Below are 22,409 nucleotides of genomic sequence, written 5' to 3' on the forward strand. Positions count from 1 at the left end.
GGGTCTAGTGTTACAATGGGTATTATTGGCTCTGCCTTCTCTTACGTCTACCCGGTTGACCCTTCACGCAGCTTTCGAATGTTGCACCCTCCCCTGCTAGAGCCACGCACACGTCGATGTACGGACCGTCGCGTCTATTGCACAAACACTTCGAACGAGGATGCCACGTCACAGGTGTGTATGTGGGGTGGGGAATGTCGCCCCCTGCGGGCTGTTGCTGGGCTCGCACAGTCTCACAAGTCCACTTGAATTAAAAAAAAAAGAAAAAGTTGTTCCAAGAAGGCAGGTTGTTAAACTTCAGCGAAAAAGGTTGGTAGGTATCTCCCCTCTAATTGAACCCTGTGGCACAGAGCGGTAAAGCTGCAGTATTGCAGTCGGAGCTCTCTGCTCATGACCTGAGTTCAATCCCAGCGGAAGCTGGGTTCAGATAGCCAGCTTGAGGTTGACTCATCCTTCCATCCTTCTGAGGTCGGTCAAAGGAGTCCCCAGCTTGCTGGGGGGGAAGTGTAAACGACCGGGGAAGGCAAGGGCAAACCACCCTGTAAAAAGTCTGCCGTTAAAACGTCGTGATGCGACATCACCCCAGAGTCGGAAACAACCGGTGCTTGCACAGGGGACTACTCTTACCTTTATCTCCCCTCTGCCATTTGGGACGTTACCCTCTTTAACAAAAAAATAGCTCATTCTCTTGCCATTAGCCGGTAGCGCTATTTGGCTGGTACGATGTATGGCGGGGGGGGGGGATAGATACAGGTTTTGGTTTGAGTCAATGTGACTCGAGGAGGTGAAGAGAGTCTCCCCCCCTTTTTTATGCCTGGAGGTGGGCTCTTCCATTGCTTCTCCTCCAGCCCACCCAATCCAGGGGATACCTGTTGGGACAGAGCTGAGGCATTCCTCATGCCGAACGGCCCCCTGCAAATATTCCTAAGCCAAAAGAAAAGTGACCTATCTTAATGTTCCCTATCTCTCACCACCTCCTCTTTGCGTGGCCTGCCAGTGACGAGACCGCGAGCTCGTGGTATTCCTAAGGTGGGCTCCCCCCCCCCCGCCTCATCTCTTCCTGCTTGCAGGAGAAGAGAGCGGCAGGTTGGGCCGACCGCAGTAACTTTATACTGGAATAAGCTCTTTTGAATGTGTATATTCTTTATTTTTTACAATCTCTTTTTGGTTTTTGTATTTAACATTAACTTGATCGCGTCGGAGTCAGATAAATGTAAATGTTTCTACTCGCTGTTGTATGGCGACTACTGTTTTTTGTTTCGTTTTGTTTTTTTAAAAAAATGTATTTACACATAAATATATCTACAACACGGAGGGTATTTTAAGGGAGTTTTCTGTTTTCATACATCAGGGGTCCTCAAACTTTTTAAATAGGGGGCCAGTTCACTGTCCCTCAGACTGTTGGAGGGCCGGACTGCCGTTACTGTACAAGGCCGCGGGCCATCAGTTCTCCGTCTTCTGCATCTCTCTCCCTTCCCCACAGCACACACCCCGGCCTGGGAACTCACCTCACCTTGGTATCACCTCACACTCTGTCTCCGCCACCTCAGCCCAGTGCCGGAAGTGTGCGTTGCTAACGCGAGTTTAGGTCGAACGTCACTTCCGGTCTGATTTTGCCATAACCCGGCGGGCCGCATAAACGTCCTCAGCGGGCCGTAGTTTGAGGACCCCTGTCATACATCAATAAAAATTGTTGTAAACGGCTGGGGACATTCCAGGGATTCACACAGGAGGGCCAATATTATTCCTGTTACAGACCCTGGCAGGGGCTCTGTAGGTTCTCAGAAATTCCCAAAGGAACAATACAAAAGAGCCAGGTTTACTCATGAGGAGATTTTTAATAACAATAAGAATTGCAGATTTGTACCCCGCCCTTCTCTCTGAATCAGACTCAGAGCGGTTTACAATCTCTTTTATTTCCTTCCCCCACAACAGACACCCTGTGTGGTGGGTGGGGCTGAGAGAGCTCTCACAGCAGCTGCCCTTTCAAGGACAACTCTTACGAGATCTATGGTTAACCCAATGCCATTCCAGCAGCTGTAAGGGGAGGAGTGGGGAATCAAACCCGGTTCTCCCAGATAAGAGTCCACGCGCTTAACCACTACACCAAACTTGTCAAAGTTACAGAAGATGTAGGCTAAACATCTGACAACCAGCCTCAAGCTCACACATGCACAGCGAGACTTAGCCAAACTTTGAGTCCACAAGCCTGACTAAAACTAGGCATCTTATAGCCTAAATGCTGGCTGCAAATCAAAGAATGATTACTCAAACTGTCCCAAATACTCAGGAGAGCCAGGCCGTTTTGCACCTGGCATCCAGTGTGTGTGGCGGGGGTGAAGAAACAACCCAGGATTTGAAGATTAAGCGCTGCCAACAAGCATGAGAGAAAGATCCCCTCACTGCAGCTAACACTGTCATCTCCCAAGACTCAGGCACCTAAGTACAAGCACATAACAAAGATGGAGTCACCTAGGACAATACACCCCCCACCCCCTCACGTTGCTATTGCTACTGATTAATCTCTTCCTGTTGTCTTCCACTTTCCACCACCACCTTCTGTTCACTGCCACCTGAACCCTCACAAGTTTTTTCTATTCACTTAAGGTTGCCATACCGGAATAAGCTCTTTTGAAAGTGTGTATTTATTTTTCGCAGTCTCTTTCAGTTTTTGCATTTGGCACTAACTCAACCAAGTTGGAGTCAGATAAATGTAAAAGCAAAACGAGGACATGTTTCCGACTGACTACTTCAAACAAGTGACCCCCCCCCCCCCCGTGACAAATCTCATTTTAAAACACGTCTACTATTTAGGCTATCAGAGTCTCGTGGCGCAGAGTGGTAAAGCTGCAGTGCTGCAGTCCTAAGCTCTGCTCATGACCTAAGTTCGATCCCAGTGGAAGCTGGGTTCAGGTAGCCAGCTCGAGATTGACTCAGCCTTCCATCCTTCCAAGGTTGGTAAAATGAGTACCCAGCTTCTTGGGGGGGAAATGTAGATGACTGGGGAAGGCAATGGCAAACCACCTTGTAACAAAAGTCTGCTATAAAAACATTGTGAAAGCAACATCACCCCAGAGTTGAAAACGATTGGTGCTTGCACAGGGGACTACTTTTACCTTTTACTATTTAGGCTGTATTTATTTATCAAATTTATTTCAGCTCCCTCTCCCCCAAATGGGACTTGGGGCGGCTAACGACATATAAAATGCACCCCCCAATACAAACAATACAAAGATAAAATAAATAATCTTTACAATATAAAACAATTAAAAACCCAGGGCTTTTTTTTTTGTAGCAGGAGCTCCTTTGCATATTAGACTACACCCCCCTGATGTAGCCAATCCTCCAAGAGCTTACAGTAGGCCCTGTAAAAGCAGCCCTGTAAGCTCCTGGAGGATTGACTACATCAGGGATGTGTGGCCTAATATGCAAATGTGTTCCTGCTACAAAAAAAGCCGTGCAAAAATCTATCTCCATTAAAATCTATCCACTGTCGAGTGGGGTAGGATGTGTGGATGGTGAAGTCATGGTTAAAGCATGTCAGCATCCTGGTGGAATCACAATCGCCTAAAGGCTACCTGAAACAGCAGTGTTGTATGCCCTGTGGAACTTAGGGAATTCCCACAAGGCACGTGCCTCTTCAGGCAGCTGGTTCCACAAAACCGGGGCCGCTACTGAGAAGAGAGGCAGAAGGTGGATATCAAAGATTTCAGGTTTTCACGGCTGGTAACATCATTAGGGTTTGTAGAATCTTTCGGGCTCAAGTGCCGTGTTCTACTGGAGAAAGTTTTCCTTCCAGACGTTTCGTTCTCAGCTGCAGAGAACATCCTCAGAGGCGTTGCAGCCGGAGCAGGCGCTCTGACCTTCTTGGCTGCTGTGCATTGAGTCAGGTGTGCATTGAGAAGGTGGATAGTTCATGGGCCAGGGACCTTCAATAAATGCCAAGATGAAGATCGGAAAAGATGGGGAGGATCGTGCCAAGAAAGGTGGTCTTGAAGGTATGAGAATGAAGGCATGAGAATCCCAGGCTGTTTAGTTCATTGCTGTTAACTAGGAATATCCCAAACTTTCCAACCCCAAAAGAGAACATTTTCATCAGTTTTTTTGTTTAAGAGCCCCCAAAAAACATGTCCTCCAAAATCAGGACATCTGGCAACCCTAAATTAGCCTGGCATCAGTCTATATAGAGACGTATCTTTAAAAAAAAAAAAGAACTCCAGAAATTAATAAGGTCTGCTTTTTTTTTTTTTTTTTTTTGCAAATCCAGAGCTTTCCCTAGGCTTCCAGAACTCCACATGGTAGCTGTGGCTAGCCCCCCATTGTGGGAATTTGCCTACACACACAAGGAGGTGGCTATTGGATACAGGGAACTGTCATTTCATTCTGTCCTGTGCCTTTTCTAGATATCCTTTTGGATACCTCTGGGTTCTGGTCAGGGGTGGAATTCTAGCAGGACCTCCTTTGCATATTAGGCCACACATCCCTGATGTAGCCAATCCTCTTGGAGCTTACAAAAAAGAGCCCTGAAAGTTCTTGGAGGATTGGCTCCATCAGGGGTGTGTGGCCTAATACTCAAAGGAGCTCCTGCTAGAACTCCACCCCTAGTTCTGGTATTCCCATTCAAGTACTTGTCAGAGTTGACCCTGCTTAGGCTCCAAGATTTGATTTGACAAGATTGGGCTTGACTGGGTTATCCAGCACAGGGCCTGAAGAGAACACTTTGGTGGTGTTGTGTAAATGGTTACCTTTGTTCTGTTGCTGGCTGCTGGCTTGGATCTTCCACAGGTTTTTGAAAATCCAATGTATAATTTCATAAGGGTTTTGTTTCATGGGGTGAAACACCTTGCATGCCTTTTTCATGACAGTGAAGCAGAATTTATATGTTTGTTTTGGGAAATTTCCCTGCTGCCTCTGCAGAGAACCTGTTGGGGGCAGCTTCCCAAATAAAGGAGGATGGATTCATGAAACATTTTTTTTTTTTAAAGTCACAGCTGTAGCACAAAGCATTTAGCCGCCGAAATAATTCTTATAAAATTTTCCTTGGACTAGAATCTGTTTTAGAACCAATGTGGTGGTGTGGTTAACAGCGCCGGACTAGTATCTGGGAGACCCAAGTCTGAATCTCCATTTGTGCTGTGGAAGTTTGCTGGTTAACCTTGGGCCAGTTGCAATCTCTAGGTCTAACCTACCTCCCTCACAGGATTGTTGTAAAGATAAAATAGAGAAGATGAGAAAATATGTATGTTGCTTTGGTGGCCCACTGGGGAGAAGGCAGAGTAGAAATGAAACACATTTTAAAAAAAAATCATGGTGCACCCTTAATTAAAAGTGTGTATGTGTGTGGGGGGGATGTTTTTGGCCTGGTGCCTAAAACATCGTAAGATGAAGCGGTGTCCAAGGTGCCACCACAGAAAAGCCCTAGCTCCAGTCAGAAGGGTTGCCATTTTCTCCAGGTGGGACTGATCTCCAGGCCCCACCTGGAAGTTGGCACCCCTAGTTGCTGCCTACTTCATCTTTGTATGGAGGAAGAGTGGGGCCCCATGGAGAATGTTAACTAAAAGGTGGGACATTATGGGAGGAAGTAGTACTTCAAGGAGGTAGAGGGCTCTCCTTCCTTGGAGGTTTTTAAACAGGCCATCTGACAGCAATGAGGATCCTGCGAATGTAGGGGGAGGTATTTGTGAGTTTCCTGCATTGTGCAGGGGGTTGGGCTAGATTACGCTGGAGGTCCCTTCCAACTCTATGATTCTAAGGATACGCCAGTACAGTAAAAAGTGGGAGGGGGGATGAATCCGGGGCCCCCATTTGCTCATGTTTATTCGAATGTGTCTCGTGTTTGTGTGCATATGTGTGCGTGCGTTTCTATGTAGGATATGCGTCGCCCTCCACCCAAGTTAAAATCAATTTGAGGATTCGTTTGCCAAGTTCAAATGTGAGCTCATTCATTGCATCCACCGACTCACTCCTTTTCATTTATTGTGTGCTAAGAAAAGATTCGTTGCTCTTCTATGTTTCACACGGGCATTTCCCCCGATGACCTTCGAATTGCGCAACACGCGTGCAACCGACGCCGGATTCGTACATGACTGCAACAAGGACCAAAAGATTTCTCCGAGCCCTCGAGGCCAGTTTGCGATCGAAGACCCGGCGTGACCCCTTTTCCCCCGCATGGCTTCGGAAGCCTTCTGCCTAGCCCATCCTCTCCCTCCCTCGTTCATAACAGGTGAATCTGCAGGTCCTTAAAGTCACCTGAACAAAGTTCGAGTCCAGCAGTGTATGCGTGTGAACACGAGAGCGCCTACCTTGAATAATAAAACTGTGGGTCTTAAAGCTGCCCTATCTAAAGTCACCAAGAGATTTTTTTTTGAGGGGGGGGGGGAGGCGGAAAGAGAGGGAAAAAAACGGGCTACAATTTCTCCCTTCCTCCCACCCTCGTTTGCAGGAAGAAAAGAAACTCAAACGGTCACAGAGAGAATCGCCACTTTTCTTATACAAAGCCCGAGAATCTCAGCGTGCGAGTCAGGAGGGAGGGAGGGGGCGGAGCATGAATGAGACCCGGGGAGCGTGGCCTAAACTTGCAGGGCCGGCAGGCCCCGCCCCTCCCCGCTACAACGCTCTCTCCGCCGGCAGCCAATCCCATCGAGGGGGCGTTCCCGTCCATTCAGGATTCCTCGCCGGAGCTTTGAGGGTATGTAACAGCTGCTTTCCATCCAGTCCCTACCATCGTAGCCCCCTTTTTGAGGAACACAGGGAGGGGAAAGAAAGTACGGGGGCGCACAGCCCTCCCCCCAAGATTCTACGGGGCGATCCGGGGTTCAAAGGAAAGGGAGGGGGATTGGGAAGGAAGCCCCCCCCATTAGGGCGGGAAAGCACCAAAGCAGTTGCGGAGGGGGGAGGTTGTCTCACCCCCCCCCATTTGGAAGAAAGGGGGTTCTGGGGTGGGGGAAGGCAGGCGGGAGCTCCGTCGGTGGTGAATGTGCTGTTGTTTATTCCGCTGGAGCAGCCCGAGGAGGAGGCGGGAGGTAGGAGGAGCAGCGGCAGCCCCGCGCCAACCTCCGGCCTCTCTGTCCCCCCCCCCCCCGCCCCTTTCCCATCGCCCAACGAAGCTGCTGGGGGAGTGATGCGGGGGAGAGGTCGTGGCGGTTGCAGAAGCGTGGCGGTGTTTGCATCCGGAGGGCGGGCGGATGGGGGGGAGTGAAGGCTCGGCGGTGCGTCCGCAGGGCAGCGGGGAGGCGTCGCTTCCTTCCAACTTGTTGGGCGTTGAATGGCTGTTGCTAGCTGGGCAGCGATTGGAGGAACAGGCGGTGGGGGGATAGGCTGACCCGCGGCCCGGGGAGCGCCTCTTTCACGGTGGGGGGGAAGGGAGCCACGCACCCGGGTTTTCCTCCCCGCCTCGAACGCGGAGTCCAGCCTCTCGGGCGCGCCAGCGTTTCCTTGTCGAACGTTCCTTCCCCCAACGTTCGGGAAAGGGCCTTTGATCTGGCCCCTGCTCGCCTTTGATCTCGCTTCAGCCCGCGCCGAAGCTCGCTCGCTCGGCTTTCCCAGCTGGGGCTTGCCTCTCCCTCCCCCTTTTGCAAACATGGAGTTACGTTTTCTAGTCTCCGCCCCGCTTCCTTATGCGGTTGGTGGGAGGAGGAGGAAGAGGGAGGGGGCGAAGGACGCGGCTGCTCGACCTCGGTTCCCCTTCCCCTCCAATGTCTGATGCGGGGATGCTGATAAATAATTGCCGGGGCGCAGCTGCTTCCCCCGAGCCGCTTGCTCAACACCGGAGAGTCCCCCAGATCCGCGCCCAGCTCCTTCGATCCGCCCCCTCTTCAATCACTCTCTGGAATGGACCGGGGTGTGTGTGTCGCTTTTTAAAACTGGGAGGAGGGGCTGAGAACGTGGTCTGGGGTCAGGAAGAATCCGAGGGGGTGCCCTTTCGGGCCGGGACTGGGACCCGCCGCCCTTGATGCGGACTAGCTCCTTGCAGAGTTCAAATTTTTAAAATGCATTTGCTTGGGCCGCCAAATCAAAACGTAGCTCGGTCCTTCTGAGCTGCCGGGGGAATGCGCAACGGCAACGGGCCCCCTCCCGGGTAGGATCGCTTTCCTCTGTCTCTTCCTTATAGGGTCGGGCTTGCCGGGCGCCCCTCCTCCCCGAAGGGGGGGGGAACCGTCCTCTCCTTGCAGCTGATTGGAGCAGCCTGGCTCCGCCCCTGCCCCTAATATGCGGGGGGGGGGGAGGGAGGAATGCCTTTCCAGGCTCTGTGTGCGCGGAACACGATCGGCCCCACCCGCTGTAGAGGCTGTAGCTCTCCATCCCGGAAGTGGATCGGGGCCGCTGGCGGCGGGGAGGGGTTTCTGGGGACAAAAGGAGAAGCCCCTCCTCGCCCGGTGGCTACTAGAGAATCGAGGCGGGGCCGCGTCCCGCGGATTTTGGAAAGAGAGGGAGGGAAAGGGAGGGAAGATCGGGCGGGTGGAATGAAGCCTCCACGTGCAGAGAAGGCCGGAGGCTCAGGGGATGGGCGACGGGGGCGGGCGGGCGGCTGGCTGCTTCCCTTCTGGGCACGTGGGGTCTGATCGGTCCGGATCCACTCTATTAAGACCGGATCCACGGTCTATTGAACATATGAACAGATGAAGCTGCCTTCTACTGATCAGACCCTCGATCCATCAAAGTCAGTATTGTCTTCTCAGACTGGCAGCGGCTCTCCAGTGTCTCAGGGCCAGGCTGCGGTTTTTCACGCCTACTTGCCTGGACCCTTTTTAGTTGGAGATGCCGGGGACTGAACCTGGGACCTTCTGTTTACCAAGCAGTTGCTCTACCAGTGAGCCACCGTCCCTCCCCTTATTAAGAGGAGGGGGGTTGTCTAGCAGATAAATTGTTAGTCACCTTCCTGACCCTTGTAAAAGCAGAACCGCAGGATACCTTTTTTTCGTAAAATAATAATATGTTGTTTTGTTGTTATTATTATTTCCTCTTTAATGGCGGTCCATACTCCAAGAAGGAACAAATAATAACTTTTTGACAGTTTCAGTTTCTCTCTCCTGGGTTCCCCTAAGGCCTGCTCTTTGCAGTGTTTTCACATTTAAAAAAAATGGCTCAAGGAAAAAGAAGGGAATCTTGGGTCCCATCCTCATTCAGAAATAGCTGGCTCTGACCTCTTGTCCAGTCCAGCATCCAGTTTCTTCTAGTGGCTAACCAGAACACAGAGTTTGTCCCTCCTGTGGCTCCCCTGCACAGCATTCTGGGGTATCCTGCCTTTGAACATGGAGGTTCTACTTCGCTGTTGACCGATTCCCCTTTTCAGTCCAGTTCTGCTGGTGGCCTTAGCTACGTCTTGTGGCTGTGAGTTCTGCAAATGAAATGCGTGCCAGGTGAAGAAGTTCTTGCATGACTGGCTGTGGTGTCTAAGTGTGGTGGGGTGACATTAACAAAGAGGTGTCCATGCAGAATAGTAGGGCTTCTCTTCCCAGAGGTAGACACGGATAGCTAGTGTCTCAAATACTACATTTTTTCCCCTGGCATGGGAAAGACAAGAGCCGCCTTGGTGACAGAAATCTTTGAACAGAAGTGATTCAGTTTTTTTAAAAAGTTCCTGAACCTCTGCATTTTCTCCTTTGCCCCCAAATATAATTTTGTGAGTGTTTGTAAGCCTTCAGTGAAATATATTCATTTACTTCACTTACCTTTCACCCTATTGGGGACCCAAGATGGCCTTACATCAGTCTCTTTATTTTATCTTCAAAGTAGCCTTGTGAGGTAGGTCAGGCTGAGAGGGGTGTGACTGGCCCATAGTGTTGCCAAGAAATATCTGGGGACTTTGAAGAAGAAGAATTGCAGATTTATACCCTGCCCTTCTCTCTGAATCAGAGACTCAGAGCGGTTTACAATCTCCTTTATCTTCTCCCCCCACAACAGACATCCTGTGAGGTGGGTGGGGCTGAGAGGGCTCTCACAACAGCTGCCCTTTCAAGGACAACTTCTGTGAAAGCTATGGCTAACTCATGGCCATTCCAGCAGCTGCAGGTGGAGGAATGGGGAATCAAACTTTGCTCTCCCAGATAAGAGTCCATGCACTTAACCACTACACCAAACTGGCTCTCTTGCGTTGGCCTTGGGTTAGCCATAGCTCTCACAGAGGCTGTGTATTGTAGTTTTCATAAATATTTTGTGTATTGTAGTTTTTTCATAACTATTTATATGCACTGCAGTTAAAAATTTTTTGTCTATATGTCTATCTAGCATCGTCACAACTCTTTCAGTTAAATTTCTCTACTTAGCGATATGTGATTGTAACACTGGTGATAGTGCAGATTTGTTGTTTAAGAGGCATAAAAGTTGTTAAAGTGGTATGAAAAGATTGTGAATAACTACAATACACAAAATATTTTTGTAACATGGAGAGTTTTATTTGGTATTTTGAACTAGATACTCCCGTCTTCTTGTACTCTTCGATTGTAACAGGGATGTTGTTTGACAGGAAAGCACTGTGTAGGACTTTAATTTGGTACCTGTTATCAGCTGCTAGGACTTTGTACGCGCAGCTTTGGAAGCAAGAAAAAATGCCAGAGAAATGGGAATGGACCATGAAAGTTTTATCGTGGTGTGAAATGGACAAATTAACCAGAACACTAAGAGACTATGATTTAGAGATATTCAAAAGGGAGTGGAGAAAATTTAAAGGATATATGGAGAAAACTTGGAAAGTAAAGAAATATTGGACAATTTTTTAGTTGTAAGAATATATATATGGAACTTTGAGCAGTCAGAAGTGCCTTTAGTATGGATTTGAACTTATAACCTCGGGGAAGTCAACATTGGAGGGAGGGGGGATGGAAATGTCATATGGGTTAATGTGAAAAAAGAGAAAAAAATTAAGAAATAGATAAGCTTTGCAACCATATGCTACCAATAAATTGTTTAAAGACAACAGGAAAGCACTGTGGGTGGGTTCACTGCCCATTTAAAATTGCACCCCTTTCCTTGCTTGAATCGGGCAGTCTCTATTATTTAATTTTACGTTATTTATTTATACCCCGCTGATTGCCCCAGCTGGGACCCAAGGTTGCTGATGTCCAGTTTGGCGTAGTGGTTAAGTGTCTGGACTCTTATCTTGGAGAACTGGTTTTGATTCTCCGTTCCTCCACTTACACCTTGGGTTAGCCATAGCTCTTGCAGGAGTTGTCTTTGAAAGCCCTCTCAGCCCCACCCACCTACAGGGTGTCTGTTGTGGGGGCGGGGGGAGAAGATATAGCTGCTCTGAGTCTCTGATTCAGAGAGAAGGGCGGGGTATAAATCTGCAATTATTCTTCTCTGCACTTTTATCCCCACAACAACCCTGTGAGGTAGGTCAAGCTAAGTGTGTGACTGGCCCAAGGTCACCCAGCAAGCTTCCATAAGTGGGGATTCGAACCTGGGTCTCCTAGATACTAGCCCAACACTCTTAACCACTATACCACACTGGCTCTTTAATTAACTAATTCCTATACAGTATAGTTTTTAAAACAAACTAAGCCCCCCCCCAGTTGTCTGGGGCAAAAGAATTCTGCATTTTAAAGGGGTGTGCTACAAAATTCAGGTGCTTCACCCTTGTGGTTGGTCTATAAAATAACGGGAGACGTTATATTGGGTACAAGCCGGTTCTTTAAAATCCAGTTGAGTTTTGACCGTTGATTTCCAGAGAAAGTAGATTCTTGTGTTTTAGCTTGTATCTCTGAGAGGTGTTTTTCAGTACATGGCTCAAGCCAAAATAATCTGTAATTAGTAAATTGGCTATCAAAGATTTCAGGTTTTCACGGCTGGTAACATCATTAGGGTTTGTAGAATCTTTCGGGCTCAAGTGCCGTGTTCTACTGGAACACGGCACTTGAGCCCGAAAGATTCTACAAACCCTAGTAAATTGGCTGTTTCAGTCTCACCCGCATCCATGTTTTTATCTTCACAACAACCCTGCTAAGTAAGCTGGGTGGAGAGATAGCTAAGGATAAAGTCAGGGAGGGAGAGCCATGCACCATTCCTTGATTTCCTCAGAGGAAGGGTAGGATAAAACTGACCTGGGAAAGTAAATAGATAGCTAGGAACATCTCTTCCCTTTGCTTTGTGGGCTCTAGTCATACCAAGACTGAGACTGTTCCCCAAACTGTTCAAATGTGAGAGTTATGGCCCTGCTGGTGGACCTTCTGATGGCACCTGGTTTGGGGCCACTGTGTGACGCAGAATGTTGGTCTGGATGGGCCATTGGTCTGATCCAGCATCTCTTATGTTCTTATGCTCTGTATTCTGGGTGCTTGGAGGGAACAGTGGGAGAACTTCTGGAGTTCTAGCCCTGCTGGTGGACCTCCTGATGGCTGCTGGGTTTTGGCCACTGTGTTATACAGAGTGTTGGACTGGATGGGCCACTGGCCTGATCCAACATAGCTTCTCTAAGGTTCTTATGTCTGGAGCAGTGATGCTCTGTCTTCTTGGTGCTTGGGGGGGGGCAAGAATGGGAGGGCTTCTGGAGTTCTGGCCCCGCTGGTGGACCTGTTGATGGCACCTGGTTTGGGGGCCACTGTGTGACAATGAATGTTAGACTGGATGGGTGATTGGTCTGATCGTTCATGACTTTTCTTATGTTCTCTTAAATTTGCATAGAAGGGCTAGGAGGTTCTATCAGGCTGGGAATGGTTACCAACCAGTGGAGGGATCTCCTCTGTTTACTCTCCGGTACATCCATGCCATTTCTTGCACGCAAGCTGACCCATAATTGAGAGATCCATTCACAGATTGCAGTGAGGTAGGGGAGGGGCCAGGGCTCAGTGGCTGAGCATCTGCTTGGCCTGCTGAAGTTCTCAGGATCAATCCCTGGCATCTCCAGTTTTAAAGGATCTGGCCGTCGGTGATAACGAAAGCTGCTGCCAGTCTGAGCAGACAATACTGGATTGAGGGTCAGCATAAGGCAGCTTCACATGGGTTCATACAGCAATGTGGCATGTCCCGGTTCCATCTTCTGGTCCCTGAGCCTGTCTGTCTCACACTCAAACCCATCTGTAAACTTTCTGGATGGCAAATCATTGATTCAAGGCAGTGACTTTCAAAATCCCTACCCTCAGGGCACTGCTGCTGTCCGGGTGGGGCCGCTAAGGAACCCTCCCTAATTGCCGACATTCCAAAGCACGTTTGCCGGGTTGGGCATCTCTCCTTGATGGAGTCACAGTTCTCACCTTAACTAGCATTTGCGTATTGCTTTTGTTGTTGTTCAGTCGCACAGTCACATCTGACTCTTTGTGACTCCATGGGCCACATCCTGCCAGGCCCTTCTATCTTCCACCGCCCTCCTAAGTTCACTCAAATTCACGTTCATTGCATCGATAACACTAACCATCTCATCCTTTGCCGTCCCCTTCTTCTTTTACCTTTGATCTTTCCCAGCATCAGGGTTTTCTCCAGTGAGTGCTCCCTTCTCATTTGGTGGCCAAAATATTTGAGTTTCAGTTTTACTATCTGAGCTTCCAAGGAACAGCTAGGGTTGATTTCTTTTAAGACTGACTGATTTGATCTTGCCGTCCAAGGAGCATAGTGTTTTAGGCATATATAATTTCAGTATGTATCACCTTGGCACGTTTCTCTTATGGCCTGTAAGGTATAGCAGTGGAGGGGGGCATCTTTTGAGCTTGTGGCAGAAAGGAGATTTGAACTGACCACCTCCCAGATTGCAGCCCAGGGGTTCATCTGCATCAAAATGTTATTTCATTATGTCATTTTTAATTCGTTAGGCACTCGGGTGGCCCTTGTGAGGGCAGGAAGGCGGGATGTGAATTTTGTGAAGTAAACAAAAGGTAGTTGTCACATTTGTAGCCTCTGGGCTTCCTCTATGTATTTGTGTTTTTAGCTTTGCAACATCCCTGTGTGGTAGGTTAGGCAATGAGGTTTGTCACTCTATCTCTTTCCCCTAGCTTTCATTGGGGCAGTCAGGTAATGGTGCTGAGGCAGTGCTGTATCCCCTAGGGTTGAATCGGGTCCCCTCAATCAATGGCAGAATGAGACTTTTTTGCTGATAAGTTTTCTTTTCCAGAGTATATTGAAAAGCTAACTTGTCTTTAATATTTTGAATCTCCGTTAAATAATATCTTATTTTGTTACACGTTTGCTGTTGTGAGTAACTGGGAATGATTAGCGCCTCCTAAAACGCAGGTGAGCAAAGGGATGGAAAATGTGTATGACGAAGCTGGAATTCATGTGACCAGCAAGAAAAGGAGGGGAGCATTTTGTGTGTGTGTAAGACTGCTGCAGGGGTTGAAGCATGTTTGTTCTTCACAGAGAATTCCTGACACTGCGAAAGCTAGCACGTGGGGGAGAAGACAGAGCATTCAAAAGTGCAAAACCTGTCTGCGTGAGAAGCATGGTAGGAAGAGTTATGGTTAGGGTTGCCAATCCCTAGGTGGGGGCAGGGAATCCCCCGGAGGCTGCTTCCCCCTTCCCGCTTCAGGGTCATCAGAAAGTGCGAGGGGGGAGGAAAATGCTGGGTACTTCATTATTCGCTATGGAGACCGATTAACCAGGAATCGCTGGTTAAACTTGACCACTGAAAGCAAAGACATGGGGATCCCCTGGAATTACACTTCATCTCCAGACTCGCAGAGATCAGTTCGCCTGGAGAAAAGGGATGCTTTGGAGGGTGGACTCGATGGCGTTGTACCCCACTGAGCCCCCTGTCCTCCCCAGGCGCCATCTCCAAATCTCCAGGAATTTTCCAGCCTGGATCTGGCAACCGTATCCCCCCAATCCCCTACCAGAGGGGCGGGGGCACCTGGTAACCATAGCTGGTAACCTACCGGTGCTGGTACAGAGATTTGGCTATCTGTTATTTAAAGATTTCCTGCAACGCTGTCGGTTCCCGTAAACCCGGTTCATTCAGGAGGCTCCATACCGGACAGACGAGTATATTTTCCTCTGCAAGGGACGACAATAATATAAAGCGAGCAGCCACGTTTCTTCTTTGTCAGCGGGCTGGGATCCAAGCTGGGATCGTGCTTTGACGTCGGCTTGGGAGGGTGTGTGCGTGCGTGTGTGTTTGTAGGCTTGGAGGAAGCGGTTGCACTCGGGAAACTCGGTGGCTGGCGGAAGGCAAGGCGACCTTTCTTGTCCCGTAAACCGCCGGCTTTAATTAAAAGACAGCTTGCTTCTAAGCCAACGCGGGAAGGGGCACCGCTCTGTTGCAAAGCCATCGATCTGGAAGGGCATTTTATTAGTACTAGTAGCAGGGAGTCGTTTTGTAGGAAAAATGGTACAGGAGCTCAGTAGCATATCTTATTTGCATATGCCCCGGGATCTGGTGTGCAGCTGGGAGAGAACTCCCCACTGCATGCAGACCCTGTGAGCTCCTGCTGAATTCAAGCCCTATTGCTGCAGAGTCGTGTGAGCAAAAATACTACTTTGTGAGCTCCTGGCGTTAAAGTTGTGAACTGCTGCATAAATTATTGTGCTCTGGGGTCATTTTTCCTGAGCTAAGACAAAAATGTGTGAGCTGGAGGCTCAAAATCTGTGAGCCAGCTCAAGCTAACTCAGCTTAGAGGGAGCACTATTATTCGCTGTATTATAACACTGGTCAAACACTAGTATTATCCCTATTGCATCGTCTTTTGTGCTTTGGAAACCTGTTGCCCCCACTTTTTTTTTTTTTGCATAACGACATTGGCGCGGATGGCCTTGCTTCACTTTACCTAACTTCCGGGAAAGAGATGGGGGGGGGGAGTTAAGCTGCAATTGTAGGAGGCTCGTTCGCCCGCCCCCTCCCCTCCAGTGGCTTTTCGCGGTGCATTGCACATTGCATTGGGGGATCCTGGTCTTTCCTTGCATTGCGGTGCGCGGGGCCCACCGCCCATTCTGCATCGTGGAGAGAGAGCGTCTGTATTTTTTAATTTTTTTTTTTTTTGCACGGTCGATGTAAACATTGCACAAAAGGGCTCCCCGGAGAGGGGGCGGGGCCTCTCGGTGCTCGAGGTGGGCGGGAGAGGAGGCTGCCGTGGGCGGAGCTCGCGCTTGAGCGGCGGCTGGCCCCTTCCAAAGGCAGGCCGGTTCCTACGCCTTCCGGCCAATGAGCGAAGATTGAGGCGGGGCTACACGGACCTCTTTTTTTTTTCTACCTTGAGGTTTCTCGTCCCCTCCCTCCTTAACCCTCCTTCGCATCTCCTTCCTGGGAGCCGCCGGCCAATCGGGGCGCGGGGAGGGGGCAAGCGCCGCTCGGCGATTGGCCAGTGGAGAGATAGGCGGAGGGAGCGCCCAATAGGCGCGCGAGAGGCCTCCCTGGGGCAGGGGAGGGGCGGGATTTCCCAGGGAACAGAGAAGCGGGCAGTACTCGGCGGCGGGCAGCGGCCGTCCTGAGGCGATTCCAGTCCCTTTTTTTTTCCCGAGCCCGTCTTCAGGCAAGGGGACGCGACGCTTCCCCCTCACGCGACGACAGGCCGGCTGAGGGGGAGGAAAGGGCGGCTGAGAGGAGGGCTCAGGCCTTTTTCTCGCTCTCTTTCCCTCAGGGGGGAGAAGGCGGCGACGGGACCCGCGTTGGCGACACCACCGAAGCGGCGACGGCGACCTGAGGTGAGGTGAGGCGAGGGGGGGGAGAAGGATTGAGAGCGCGCGCTGACAGAACCGCGGGGGGGGGGGGCGGCGCGCGCGCAGAGAGAGGAGGGGCGGGGTCTTCTTTCAACCCCCCTCCTCAGCGCCAGTCGTGTGGAAAGTGGGAGGGACGGCTGCTTCCCGCGCTGCCAATCGCGGCCACTCGCGCGCCGGGCCCCGCCCCCTTCCCGCCGGCTCGCGCCCCCGCCTCCTCCCTCTGCTGCTTCGCGGCGCGTTCTAACTCCGCCCCTTCTCTCCCCCCCTCTTCCTTTTGGCAATGGAGGGAGAGGAGGAGGCGGGGCGATTGGAATCGCGCTCTTCGGGAGGCGGGGCGCGCTCTGACTCCGCCCACTCGCCGTGGCTTTCTGGTTCCCCCCTCCCCGTTCTTTTCCTTCGGTAATACAGACTCCTCCCCCTTCCTCTGCGTGTGAGGAGGCTCCTCCCCTCTAGGGGAGAGGAAAAGGGGGTGGTCCTGGGGGGGGGAATCCTTGTCTTTCCTTGCTGTTTCTCCTCCCCATGAATTTTACTGTATATTTAAACTCGATTCCTTACCCCCCTTCAGCTTTTACATCCCCCTCCAACTATGCCTTTGATATCTTTCCCCCTTTCCAAACATTTTCTATTTTCTTTCCTTCTCTCCCCCCCCCCCCCCGTGTATTTTACTGTATATTTAGGCTCTTCTCCTTATTCCCCCATAGCTTTTATACCCCCAACTATGCCTTTGATATTCTTTTCACTCCCCCACTTCGTACCTTTCTATTTTCTTTCCTTTTTCCCACGCCCCCGTGCATTTTACTGTACATTTAGGCTCTTTTCCTTATTCCCCCATAGCTTTTATTCCGCCCCAACGATGCCTTTGATCTTTTCACTCCTATTTCCAAGCATTTTCTATTATCTTTTCTCCCCCCCATGCATTTTACTGTATATTCAGGCTCTCCTCCTTACCCCACCCCCAACTTTTATACCCCCCCAACGATGCGTTTCCAAGCCTATTCTATTTTTTCATTCGCCTTCCACTGCATCATACATTTTAATACCCCCCCCCCGTTTCCAGATTGCTTTTTATGTTCAACCTGTCCTTGTCTCCCTTCCCTCCCATAACTCCCACCGTGTATTTCATTTCAGATTAGCAAGGCTGCGATCCCAATGCTTCCCTGGCTGTAGTCTTTAATTGGTGTTTGCAGTGTGAATCCTTTGCATGTGGTTTACCCAGGAGGAAACCTATCTCTCCTCTCCCCCCCCCCCCTTTGCTGCTTTCCCTCGGTTTTATTTATTAGATTTCCCGGTCATTGCCCACCCAAAGGGTCTTGCTTTTTTAATGTAAGCCTGCAAGCTCCTGTTTAACTGCTGCTGGTGGGGGAATGTGGAACTTGGGGGGGGGGACAAACATGCATAGGGGCTAGCTTGCAGCCTTGTGCATGCTTAACATGTAAAGCTTGCTCCTCCCCACTCCATTTTGTATTCTGTCGAGGGAGCAACTGTGTTAGGGGTTCACTGTTGACCACACAGCACAGAAGAGAGAATCCTTGCCCTGCTGGGCACCAGCTTCTTATTCTTAGTCCTGCTAATAGGTGGACTGCTGTTTCCCTGATCGTTTCCCAGAAGGATTTCAGCTCTTTCTCCCCCAGGGTGCTTCATTTTCTCTCTTTCATTATCCTTGCCGTGATCTCTTTTAACTGTATCCAGGCCTTTCACCCTCCTGTTTTCCTTCAAGCATTTGCACACCTGCGGCTCTTTCCTTTCAAATGCAACCCCCCCCCCCCAGGTTGGAAGGTGGTGACAAGCGGCTGAAAGAGGGTGGAGGAACTCTTCCCCCCCTCTCGCTCCCCCGTGTGGACACAGAGCACCTGGTTGGCTGGAAAGCTGGACTAGCCCAGGGAGGTCTTCCTCCATTCCTTGCCACGTGCCTGACACGTCTGGGAAGCCGTGTGGCCGACCTCGGCACGGTGCCTGGCTACAATTTAAAGAACAAACCCTTGGGAGGTCATCTGAGGGCACTGGGATGGAATTGGGCGATTGTCAGTAGCCGGTGACAAGGGAGACCTTGGTGGCCCTTGCAGAGACTGCATTTGCACTTCAGTCTGTTAATTCACACCAGCCTTAATCACTGTCTTTTGTGCTGGTGCTTTCTGTCCTCAGGTGCTTCGCCTGAATAAGGCATGCTAATAAAAAAAGGAGAAATGCTCAGCCGCAGCGTTCCAAAATGAGCTTCACCACCCCGCTACAAAATCCCACCCTCTCCTCATCCTTTGACCACTCCTCCACAGTTGGTTGTGGAGTTCTTCAGATAGGCTGTTGAATGTAATGAAATTTGGGGAAACTGGCAGGTGTCGTCTCTGCTTTGCTTTTCTCTCGTTGAGTCAGAGTCTAATCCATCCAGCAGTCAGAGAGAGACAAACGAGTTTCGTTTGAGTGAGCATAATTTGTGGACCACTTAGATTTGAATCCAGTAGTGCCTTAGAGACCAAGAAGAGCTTCAGGGTGTAAGCTTTCGAGAGTCCAAGCTGAATTCATCAGATATGAGTAGAAATGGTCCATACCAAGGGTGGCCGAACTGTGGCTTGGAGGCACCCGTGCCCTTTCATGCATATTGTGTGACTCTCAAAGCCCCCACCGCCCTGTCGTCTGGCTTGGAGAAGGCATTTCTCTTTTAATATCACTTTTCCAAGCAAAGCCAGCTGGCAATTTAAAGAATGCATTTAAAGTTGCTTCTTTCCACTCTCCCTCCCCATCTATTTCCCTTCATCCGTCTGTCCTGCCCTTTCTTTTCCTTTCCTGCAGCTCTCAAACATCTGACATTCATGTCTTGCGGCTCTCAACATCTGACATTTATTCTCTGTGGTTCTTACATTAAGTGAGTTTGCCACCCCTGGTCCATACTGTTTTCTCTGAATAAATGTGCTAGATTTCAGAGATCTCCTCCATTGCTGGGAAAACTTGCCTTAAATACTTTAAATGCCCCTATATTAATTTATTTAGTTAAAACGTTTATTAGGTGACACCTAAAAAATTTACATGTTGATTTGTTCAGTATTTTGTCTACAAATAAATCTCAGCCTACAAAGCAAAAAAAAAATAGATTTGAGAGATTATGGAAGGCCCTTCAAGGCTCTGCTTCCATGTCATTTGTGCTGTATATAAGCCTGAAGTGATGGACTTGATTCCTAGCACATATCTTTAGGATTGCAGGCTTTGAGATGCACGCTGGGTAAAATGTTCTCAAATTACATCTGAAATGAATTTTGCTTATCTGGTTACTGTGAAGAAGAATGATGTGCCCTAGAACTGATTTCTCACTTTTATGACAACTCTCTTGTTGTTACCTCACTTTCTCTACTTAGAGGGAGCTCACACAAAATTGTGAAGTAGAGTTGCTGTAAAATTCACTCACGAATAGCAAAATGTTACAGATAGAATTTATTAATGAAGCAGTCTGTTAAATGACCACTGGCTGTATGGTAACCGTCGTTACCGCATCTTGTCATTTTGCTGATAGAAAAAAACAGCCATCAAAGTTGCAGGAAAGAGGGGATTAAATTCTGACCGCAATATATTCCTCTTCCTGAGTTGTCAGGTCCATGCCTTCAAACGTGGGCTTAGGAAATAATGGTTTGTTGCTTTGAATAAGTTTGCTTTTTAGCACTGTGCACGAGTGCAAAGTGCAACTGATTTCCCATTGCTTTGTTGTCCGTCCTTAGGTAGGTTTCCAGAAATGTTGATGCCATGAGGAAAACAAATAACATCTTCCTCCCCGCCCCCCCCCCCAAAAAAAAATAAAAACTGGAAATCTTGGGGAGATTGCAAATATAACATTTGCCATCGTGTTAAACCCAACTGAGCTGCCTTTAATATCTTCTTATAATTTGTTAAATTGTATTGCTTGATTTGGTTTTTAACTGTTGTTTTGTACTGTTTTTAGAATGTTGTCCCCCGCCTTGAGCCCATTTTTGGGAAAGGGCAGACTATAAATTGGCTAAATAAATAAATCTTGCTGCAGAACAAAATTTGATTTCAGTGGCGCCTTTAAGACCAACAAAGTTTTATTGGTATAAGGTGTAAGCTTTTGTGTGCACGAACCCTTCTTTGTCTGTACCTGAAGAAGCATGCGTGCACACAAACGCAGCTTGAATCAAACTTTGTTGGCCTTAAAGATGCCACTGGACTCAAACTTTGTTCCGCTGCTTCAGACCAACACGACCAGCCACCTGAATTAACCTTGCCGTGTTAGAGAGCACGAAATGGCTCACTGGTAGCATGGTGCATAAAATTGCACTCTTGGGTGCTTTCCTAACATTTTAAATATATGAATGCCCAGTTCAGTCAAAATAAAATAATTGCAGCTATGCCCAGCCGAGAGAGAGAGAGAGAGAGAGAGAGGAGAATTGCTGCAATCAGTGCTGCCTAAGCACATACATCTTTCTTTTTGCCATTTGAGATGGAGCTCTCCACAGCAACACGTCCTTGCAGATTGTTTCAAAGGGCAGCTGCGTTGGGTTGGTCTGCAGTGGGAGCAGCCACGTTGGCCTGAAGTGCAGAACAAAGTGAGTCCAGCGCAGATTGCCAGCCTCCAGGCAGGGCCTGGAGATCCCCGCTTTTACAACTGATCTCCAGCTGGCAGAGATCAGTTCCCCTGGAGAAAATGACTGATTTGAAGGGTGGAATCTATGGCATTGTCCCATGCTCCCTCCCCTCCCGAAACCCCACACTCTCCCAGCTCAACCCCAAAAATCTCCAGGTGTTTTTTAAGAAGATGAAGAAGATATTTTAAAAAAATAGATGGGGGAGAGAGAGGTGGAAAGAAAGCAGCTTTTAACTTCAAATGCATTCTCAGACTGCCAGCTGGCTTGGCTTGGAGAAATGATTTAAAGAGACAAATGCCTTCTCCAGGCTGGCTGACGTGTCGGTGGGGTCTTTGAGAGCTACACAATATGTGTGAAAGAGCCACGTGTAGCTCCCGAGCCACAGTTTGGCCACCCCTGGTATATGCCTTCATCTGTATCTGAAGAAGCATGCACACACGTGGAAGTTTAAACTTTGCTGGTCTTAAAGATGTTGCTGGACTTGAGCTTTTTTTCTGCAATAGAACACTTAGATTCAAGTGCAGTAGTGCCTTAAGAAACCAACAAGAGTTTCGTGGCATAAACTTTTGAGAGTCAGAGCTCCCTTCTGTTAGGCGGCTTGCAGTTTCTGACATTGTGATTCTCCTTCAATGTCTGGGTCGGGAAGGGAGAGGTGAAGAGGTTAACCCTAAGAAGGCAGGTCAAGGAGATCCTAGATCCCAGCATGGTGATTTCTTCTACTTCCAGAAAATTAGACCAGAGTCCCCAGGGGGAGGCAAGCATCATCTCATAAACAAAGAAGGCCTTTATAGGCTGTTTCTCAACATTTCCTAATTTTTTGTAGGAAAATGCTGGGGAGGGGGAGTCCCGGGGGATGACACGTATCCAAATTTTTTTCCATCGTTTCCTCTCCTCATTTTTTTATATCTCTGTTGGTTCTCTGAACCGAAAAACAGAGTTGTAAATAGAGTTTGTAATTGTTTATCTTGTGGAAAGTGCATGTCCTGTAGCGGTTTGGATGGTATTTTGAGTGGGGGAAGGGCTCAAAAAAGGAATCCCCTCCGCTCAAGGCACCTTATCCTGATTCAAGTCTGGTTCTAGAACCCTTTGCATCTGGGCCTGAATTAGGGTTGCCATCCTCCAGTTAGTCCCTGGAGATCTCCCACTATTGCAGTCGGTCTCCAGGCACCAGGATCAGCCCCCACCAGAGAAAATGGCTGCTTTGCAGGATGAATTCTATGGCGCCATACGCCAGTGGCACCCAACCTTTTT

General features: G+C 49.1%; 1 protein-coding gene across 4 annotated transcripts in view; it reads left to right on the top strand.

The window, feature by feature from the left end:
* Window positions 1-6,590: 6,590 nt before the first annotated feature.
* Window positions 6,591-22,409, top strand: part of SIN3A (SIN3 transcription regulator family member A) — a 67,761-nt gene continuing 51,942 nt past the window's right edge. For 3 of the 4 annotated variants that reach the window (XM_060259806.1, XM_060259808.1, XM_060259809.1), the window contains exon 1: window positions 6,591-6,688. The gene's annotated coding sequence lies outside the window, so the exon portion shown is untranslated. Of the gene's footprint in view, window positions 6,689-16,362; window positions 16,561-22,409 lie in introns of those variants that run through there. The other variant, XM_060259807.1, reaches the window with a different exon arrangement.

This window comes from Heteronotia binoei, chromosome 19, assembly GCF_032191835.1.
Source record: "Heteronotia binoei isolate CCM8104 ecotype False Entrance Well chromosome 19, APGP_CSIRO_Hbin_v1, whole genome shotgun sequence".
Taxonomy (NCBI): Eukaryota; Metazoa; Chordata; class Lepidosauria; order Squamata; family Gekkonidae; genus Heteronotia; species Heteronotia binoei.